Below are 7995 nucleotides of genomic sequence, written 5' to 3'. Positions count from 1 at the left end.
GATTTATTTGTTTTAATTTGAATACTGATTGTCTGAAGCCAGAGTACTGATAAAATGTGAAATACTAAAGTTTGTAGTTCTCTTATTCCATACTAAAATTGTGTAACAGTGGAAGAATGAGTTTCAAAAATACTCATTTACCCCCGGGCCTGAGAGCTCGCTAATCGCCATTCAGGATATTGAAAACTCATTTATAGCTAGATCTAGCTCAGTTCCAAAAAAATGGTAAATATCACCGTTTTCTTGAATATAGTTTAGTTTTTGTAGCCCATAGTCCAACGATATAAAAGAATAGGTTTTTAATACGAAATAACGGTTTCTTTGTGAATACATTGAAAATAAATTACATAAAAAAAGTAAAAATCGAAGAGGTTTACAGCTAAACGCCAAAACAAACCTCATTAACACAAAAAGTATGACACAAATGATTTAGAAATAATATTATTAAGAACTTAAAATTAAAAAGCAAAACAAAACTAGATAAAGAAAACAGAAAATAGTTGCTTAGAGAAAAAAAACTTTCTTTGAACAGCTTGTCAAGACTCAATCAAAGTTGGAATGTGAACGATAGAAAACTGGGCCCAACATCAGCTTCCACAATGAAACACTTTCCTTAATTTCATCATCTGGCAGAAGATAAGAGTTTGATGGCCGCGGGGCCGCAGACAAGAATCTGCTGCTTCGATTAACAACAGTTCCGTTCAACCAGCGTTGTTAAGAGTTATTATCTGCCGCATGCAAGTTATTGAATTAATAAGCTACGATCAAAAGTCGGTTTCTTTTTCATAACTGTGCCATCCTCCAGCCAAATTGTGACCACATTATATTTCCAATGCAAAAAACCAACCATCCAAATACTTCTAATTCATTATTCAAACTTTCTTTTGATTCAGCAACTCGCTCCATTGATGAGTTCTTTCTCTCTCACCATTAAAGTGGGTCGATTTTGAAAAGTTTTATTCTCTTCTACAATGAAGTGTTCAGAGTTCAATATACTGTATCAACTGCTGTTCCAGCACTTGCTACAGGGGTTTGAATTCAAATTTGCTTTCAGCTTATTTATGTTAGCTCCAAGTTAATCAACATAGTACCTGAAGAATTCCTAGCTCATTGTCAAAATAGTAAAATATTGAATAAATGGATATGTGATGATTTTTTCCAAGAATTAGGGTTCCTGTCAATACCTTAAGTGAATAAGATAACCATAGCAGATTACAATATTCTCGTATCTCTTTTGTTTTTTATTGTGTCGCAATTTATCATATGTTATGGTATTATGTTTGAATATAGTTTTAATCTGATTTTTGATGAATTATTCTGTTCAAAGATATTTCTTAGCAACTGTTGATTTTTTGTTTCTTTTTTTTATTTCTAATGAGTATTCTCTTTTCTTTCTGCATTGAATATGGTATTTCTAGGTTTTCCTGAACTTATTTTTTTCCTTTTCCTTTTTATGTTTCCTTGTATTCAATAATTATTAATTTTAGTTCTAGGATGGACTCCCACCAGCGAGCAAGTTTTACTTTTGCTGGTGGAAATTTTCATTTTCATTAAATGCTGTGTATTAGAATTGTTAATTTTTATTATAATGTATCGTGCATGTTGTATGAAGATGGAAATAAATAAATTTGAATTTGAAATTCACAAATAATTGTAACGATATAATTATTAGATAATATTTTTTTCATATTATATTATTATTAGATAATTTTAAATTTGAATTTGAAATTCACAAATAATTGTAACGATATAATTATTAGATAATATTTTTTTCATTATAGATATTCGATGAAAATTCTACCGATTCAGCACGTCCCTGGATTTCACGATATACATTGAAATATGAATCAATAACAATAGAGTTCATTGAAATGTGGCGTGGCTGAAAAGTGGCTTCAAGAAATACATTCTCCACCCACAATATTTTCCGGAATATCATTTGAACGATCAATGTAAATGTTGTCTATCATCAAACTGATCCATGGAAAGACTTTTGACTGTGGCAATCATTAGTAGTTCTTCCTAAAAAAAGTAAAACATGATCGATAAAGTGTGTTTCTTAAAACCAAAAATTTCAAATACCGACTATCATGTAGAATATAGAAGTTGTTTAAAGTTGTTTCTCGTTAACTAAAAATCCATGATTACATTGTAAAAATGAGTTGATTCTCAATAAATATTGGTCTTCCAGTCTCATGTTTTAAAAAAACTGAGAATTAGTACGCACAACGTGCCAAATCCAAGTTTCTGTACTAATTTGATATTTACTCATCTCAAGATCTCAAATCTATGAGTTTTGCCACAACTATGGGGCTAATATGATTATGATTATAGAGAGCTGATATAATAATCTATATAAATAAAAATGAATGTCTGTTTGTGAGTTTGTTTGTTCCCTATAGACTAAAAACCTACTTGAAAGAACGGCATGAAACTTTGGGAATATGTTGTGTGAATATTGGGGTTGGTTTCTGTCCAGAAATTTTAATAGGGGGGCTCATAATAAAAACTTATTAATCCATTTTTAAGACTTTAATCCATTTTCCGTTTTCGTACTTGCCGGCCAAGCGGATAACGTAGAACGGGAAGATGATCATGATTCAAGATCAATATCGGGGCACCGAGCTTTGCTCGTTATTTTTATTTATTGATAAACAGAACACAATTCTCTAAAATGATCGTGTTTATATTTCACAGCTGGATATATGTCATCTTATGAATTTCGGGGATGCGATATTTTGATTTTTCACTTACTCGCTCACTCACTTTTTTACTATCCACAGCTGGCTGTTTCAGCCAAGGATGAATTATCCTTTTAATGTCGTTCAGCGAGTTTTCTCAAGGATGAGACCTATTGCAATCGAATTTTTATATCATAAACCTACTATGTTCCAAATTTCGTGAAAATCGTTAGAGCCGTTTTCGAGATCCGTTGAACATAAATAACCAGATATAAATATATAAAAATACAGAAATTGCTCGCTAAATATAATAGGATGCTGTGATAAAGTTACCAGCTGTAATAAACAGGTCACCCGTGTTTAATCACTACCTCCGTAAACAAAGCCGTAGTGCATTTGTGTGACGTCAGCACAGGTAGGGCTCCTACACCAATAAAAACACTAGCTGATATAGATCAGCTGAAATCAACGAATTTTTATTGGTGTAGGAGCCCTACCTGTGCTGACGTCACACAAATGCACTACGGCTTTGTTTACGGAGGAAGTGGTTTAATACAATAGTTTGGAGTTGAAGTGTAGTTGATTGGTACCAGCTGCAGATAGAAGACCTATACAAAATTATCAGTCCCCTATCATTGGTATTCAACTGGAAAATGTTGGAAAAAATAATTCACCTCATGAAAGAGATTTGTTCATATTGCATCATTAATTACTGAAGAATGACAGAATAATTTACAATTTTTTTAATGAAGCTTAGCTGATATTCATCCTGAAATGGAAGATAGAAAGCATAAGGAATTCTGTGTGATTCATCGTATATCGCATATTCCCTGGACCATCTATTGGCAATCAACAACTATGAAAGCATTAAATCCATCTTTGAAACACTGACTCAACCCATATATCTTTTTTTTTAATCAACACTTTACTGATATATTGATTGTCTACCAATAGATTGAGAAGAATATGCTTTCGGAATAATAAATGCTGCATGACCAAGCACATAGGAAGTCTGTATTTAGATGTGAATGGAAATATTGATTGTCAGATAAATTTCATGATTCACCAAAATAAAGTCAAGTATGTATGACATGAGATAGATTGACTTTTTGGCAGTACGAAGTTCGCCGGGCAAGCTAGTAGAGCAATAATTGAAAATTTCAACAGTGCTTCTCCATTGATATTTCAAAACTGATTGGGACTTTGGAATCACTTTGTAAATTCATCCTGGTATGTCTGGCATATTCACCTTATCTCAATGTCAACTTACTCGATGTCTTATTAATTTAATTGTATTGAATGCTTGAAGGGATGAAGCTGCTTTCAATGGATTTGATAATAATTGGGATGATTGATTAATTCTAATATTTTCAGACTTCTGAATGACAGAAATATTTCTTTCAATAGAGCCGGAATTTTTTGTACAGAAAGTAACCCCTTTCTAAGAGTCAGTTCTATTCCATGCGGATGACTTGATAATTAAACTGTGCATGATAAGGAATCATTCGTTACTCCTCCACGTGATTGGCGAAGAGAAACTCAGCTTGAGTTCGCGGCTCATATTGGAACTAAATCCTTGATAGTGTTTAGCCATTAAAATCTTCATTTTTTTGACAACCACAAACTCGAAACTCTCGTTCAAAATTCATACATTACCTGCTCGTGACTCTGTTGAGATTCTATACTCGAGAATATCATCCTAACCTTTTTTCATTTGTACCGATGCTGAGTCCACGTTTCCAGAGAAAGTGTGGGTCATTGTCATGGTGTGAGGCAGCAATAGTTTAGTTGGTTGTTGAGGGTCGAAGGTCAACTTTGGAAAAATAGAGAAAGTCCCGCCCAATCCATTGGCCAAAGATGAAGTGCTATTCGAGTATCCACATTCGTTCGTCACTATTCATGAAATGTTAGGAAGCCTTGCAAATGAAATTTAAAAGAAAAAGTGACTGACTATGATTGTCCCAGGAAGGTAATTGCTCAGTGGTTATCGTCGTGAGCATTATCCAATAATACCTTGAATATACCTTTCAAGGTTACCTCATTTTCCCTCTCCCTATCATTTTGATAATGTACTTATTGTATAAATCAATAAATTTATAAATGAAATATTTCAAACTTTATTTGGAATATTTGACGTAACTATTCTGATTTCGTTACGGTACCAAGTTCTCCTGTTTGACGGAGCAAATATATATACTCTCTCATCAAAATATCCTTCAATCACTGGATTTTGGAATAATAGAGTTCTTGATTATCATTGCTCATATCTATTTCATTTCGTGGGGATAAACTGCCAATTATAGTGGGTGGAGATTTCAATTGTGAAATAGGCCATAAATTCCATTGAAGATGAATTCTTATTATTGCTCATATCACATTGCTCATCATCGTCATCTCTCTCTTCTGCTAACCTCTTCTAATAAACCTCAGAATGAATGCCTTCCCACTGTATAACTTACTATTAGATCCTTGAGTACATAAAACTTCTAGCTCAGATTGAATTGAGGAGTGTCTGTATTGGTTCAATGAATGTTATTATATTCAAATTATATTAATTTATGTCAGGATGTTATAAAGTAAAATGTCCATTCAGTTCTAAGAATAATACAGCTGGAACCTATGCTCAATCACGTTCCTCATTCAATTCAATCATGAATCTCATTGTCTCTCACAGTCTTCAATGGAAAACTTATGAAACAGCTTTTTTAAGTGTTTTAAGTGTTTAACAGTGTTCTAAGATGAACAACTATTATACTTGAATTTTAAAAACACTTTTGGAGTGAAAATGCACTTACATTGGTAGTGACGATCGTTTCGACCTGTTGTTGGTCATCATCACCAACTACCCTTGGGTCTCCCCACCATTCAAGGCCATACGCTAATAATAATAATACTCCAAAAGTGTTTTTAAAATTCAAGTCTAATTTCAATAGTGAAGAAGTATGAATATTCAACAGAGTAAGTAAACTATCATAGATTGTTTGAGAAATACCGATTTTCATCAGCCAGACATTAGTTGTATAAATTGTTGTCTATGTAACTTCAATCAATAGATTAAAATTCATTACTTGGAAATGATTGTGATGTTTCTACAAAAAAAAAAAACATTCCTCTTGAAGAGTTTTTTCAAACTATTTCAAGTAATAATTTCAATTTATATCATAATAGTATGATGATTATTATTCGAGCAATTATCCTGAAGTTCCCTTGACAAAGTGATATCAGCAATCGAACAAGTCTGGCCACATACTGACATTATAGACTCATAATCTAGACTCACAATAGACTCACACTAGACTTATAATCACAATCTAGACTCATAACTCACGATCTGGACTCATAATCTCTCTTGTACATCACAGTGCTCGGCTTGCTCCCGGAAAGTGGCAAAATTATTTAGTAGGTATTGTAGCTAGTACTTCAGCTCAATCGAGTCTGTAAGGGAGCAATGAAAATTTAGTCTGACAATCTATTGATGCGCGATTTCATAGAAGTGACTATTTTCATGAAAATCGCATTATTGCGAATTTTTATTCATAGCTCATACTCGACCTCAACTGAATGATATTGATTCACAACTGAAGAATAAACATAAAAATGATGTTAAAATTTCATCTAAAATTTCCTCCTCCAACTGACTTGCAGGATATGTATCTGCTATATGCCTCAGGTTATCTTCAATGTAGGTCTCAGGCTTCTGTAACATTTGATATTTCTCAAATTCAGAAGACACTCCAGACCCTATTATGAGATGGAATTAATTTGTCAAATATCTCAGGTTCTTTGCAGTAGGTTTCTGTAACATCATATTGCTTCAATTTAGAATAAACACCAGACCCTATCCATCACTTCTTTGATATGAGATGAAGATCAGAGATGCGTGAGTAAGATTGACCATTGGATTTATGGATTGGATTTATGAAATGAGAATGATTATGATAAGGGCTGAATCTATTAGGCATGCATTATAGTAGATTGATGATGAATATGAGAGCAGGTATCATTATAGCACAATTATACTATTAGGAGAACATTACAAATTGTTTGTATATAGATAATTGAGTATTCAATTTAGTGATAAAGGAGATGATGCAAGCTATTGAAATTGAAAATGGAATGTGCAAATAGAATAGAAGTGCAACAGTTTACGGCCGATCAGACATGAATCTTGGCCGACAAACGAAATCGAGAGCTGAACTGGTTCAGACCCCGATCCGTTTCGAGAGTGAGAAGCACGGGGTAATGAAAAGTGAATGAGATTCAACGACGACACAAGACAAGATCAAGTGGCTGGGGGCGAATGTCGTGGAAAAAAGGCTGGGAAAGAAGCTGCTGTGCCAAGTTCCGCTGACCGAAATCGCTGGAAACCAGTCTCGCAGATCCGGCGCGGGCGCGCGATTATCCGATTGGTCGACGCCCCTCCTGCCAGAGGTCACGGCCTGCCAGGGGAGGGGGGCACCACACTCCCCCGGGTGTGTTACCGTATAAAACCGGGGGGTTTTTCTGAGCACGGGTCAGTATAGGTTTTGTTGTCCTTGTGATTCAATCAACCGTTCACGAACAAACTTAGTATTGTCAAGATGTGGCTGAAGTGGTGTGTTTTAGGACTTGCTCTGTTCGGGGTGGCAGCCAATGCGCAGGAAGACAGTGGTCTATCGGCGTTGAGGATGGTCAACCGTGTTTACGACGAATGTGCACAAAGGGACAGTATGATCACGTGTTTGAAAATGAAGGCGGTGACGTTCCTGGACCGCGCCAGTCGCTCCGACAAGCTGTCGTTTGGTGATCTGTTGACGCTGGAACGCGCGGCTGGAGCCGCTCCCCGCGCCGGACGTGCGCTCACCGAGAACGACTTGGAGACCATGCTGGCCGGAGGCAGCGAGGAGACGCGCGACAGTCAGCTGACAACCCTCTTTGTCGATCGCGTGGCGCGATTCTTCAACAGCCACACCCTCAAGGTCTCCTTCCCCGAGCTCACTCCGGTGAACTGCAGAGGAGTGTTGAAGAAGGTGAGTTGTGTTCATTATCCGATAAAATACTGGAAAAACAATCAGCAAACAAATTAATGGATACAATTTGAAACTAGAATGGAATTTGAGAAAAATAAACTATTTCAAACAAAAATCAGTTGAGTTAGCATATATATTATGTTATCAACTAAATTCATTCATTTCAAGTAGAAAACAAAGAAAAATATAACAATATTGGGAAATCAAAAGTATAACATTTTAAGCTGAATTGGAAATTTGAATAATATTAGATAAATAGTTGAATTTGAATATTTCAATTTCCATAAAATTTTATTCAACAATAT

This window comes from Nilaparvata lugens, chromosome 1 (genome assembly GCF_014356525.2).
Source record: "Nilaparvata lugens isolate BPH chromosome 1, ASM1435652v1, whole genome shotgun sequence".
NCBI lineage: Eukaryota > Metazoa > Arthropoda > Insecta > Hemiptera > Delphacidae > Nilaparvata > Nilaparvata lugens.
This window is presented reverse-complemented; position numbering follows the sequence as displayed.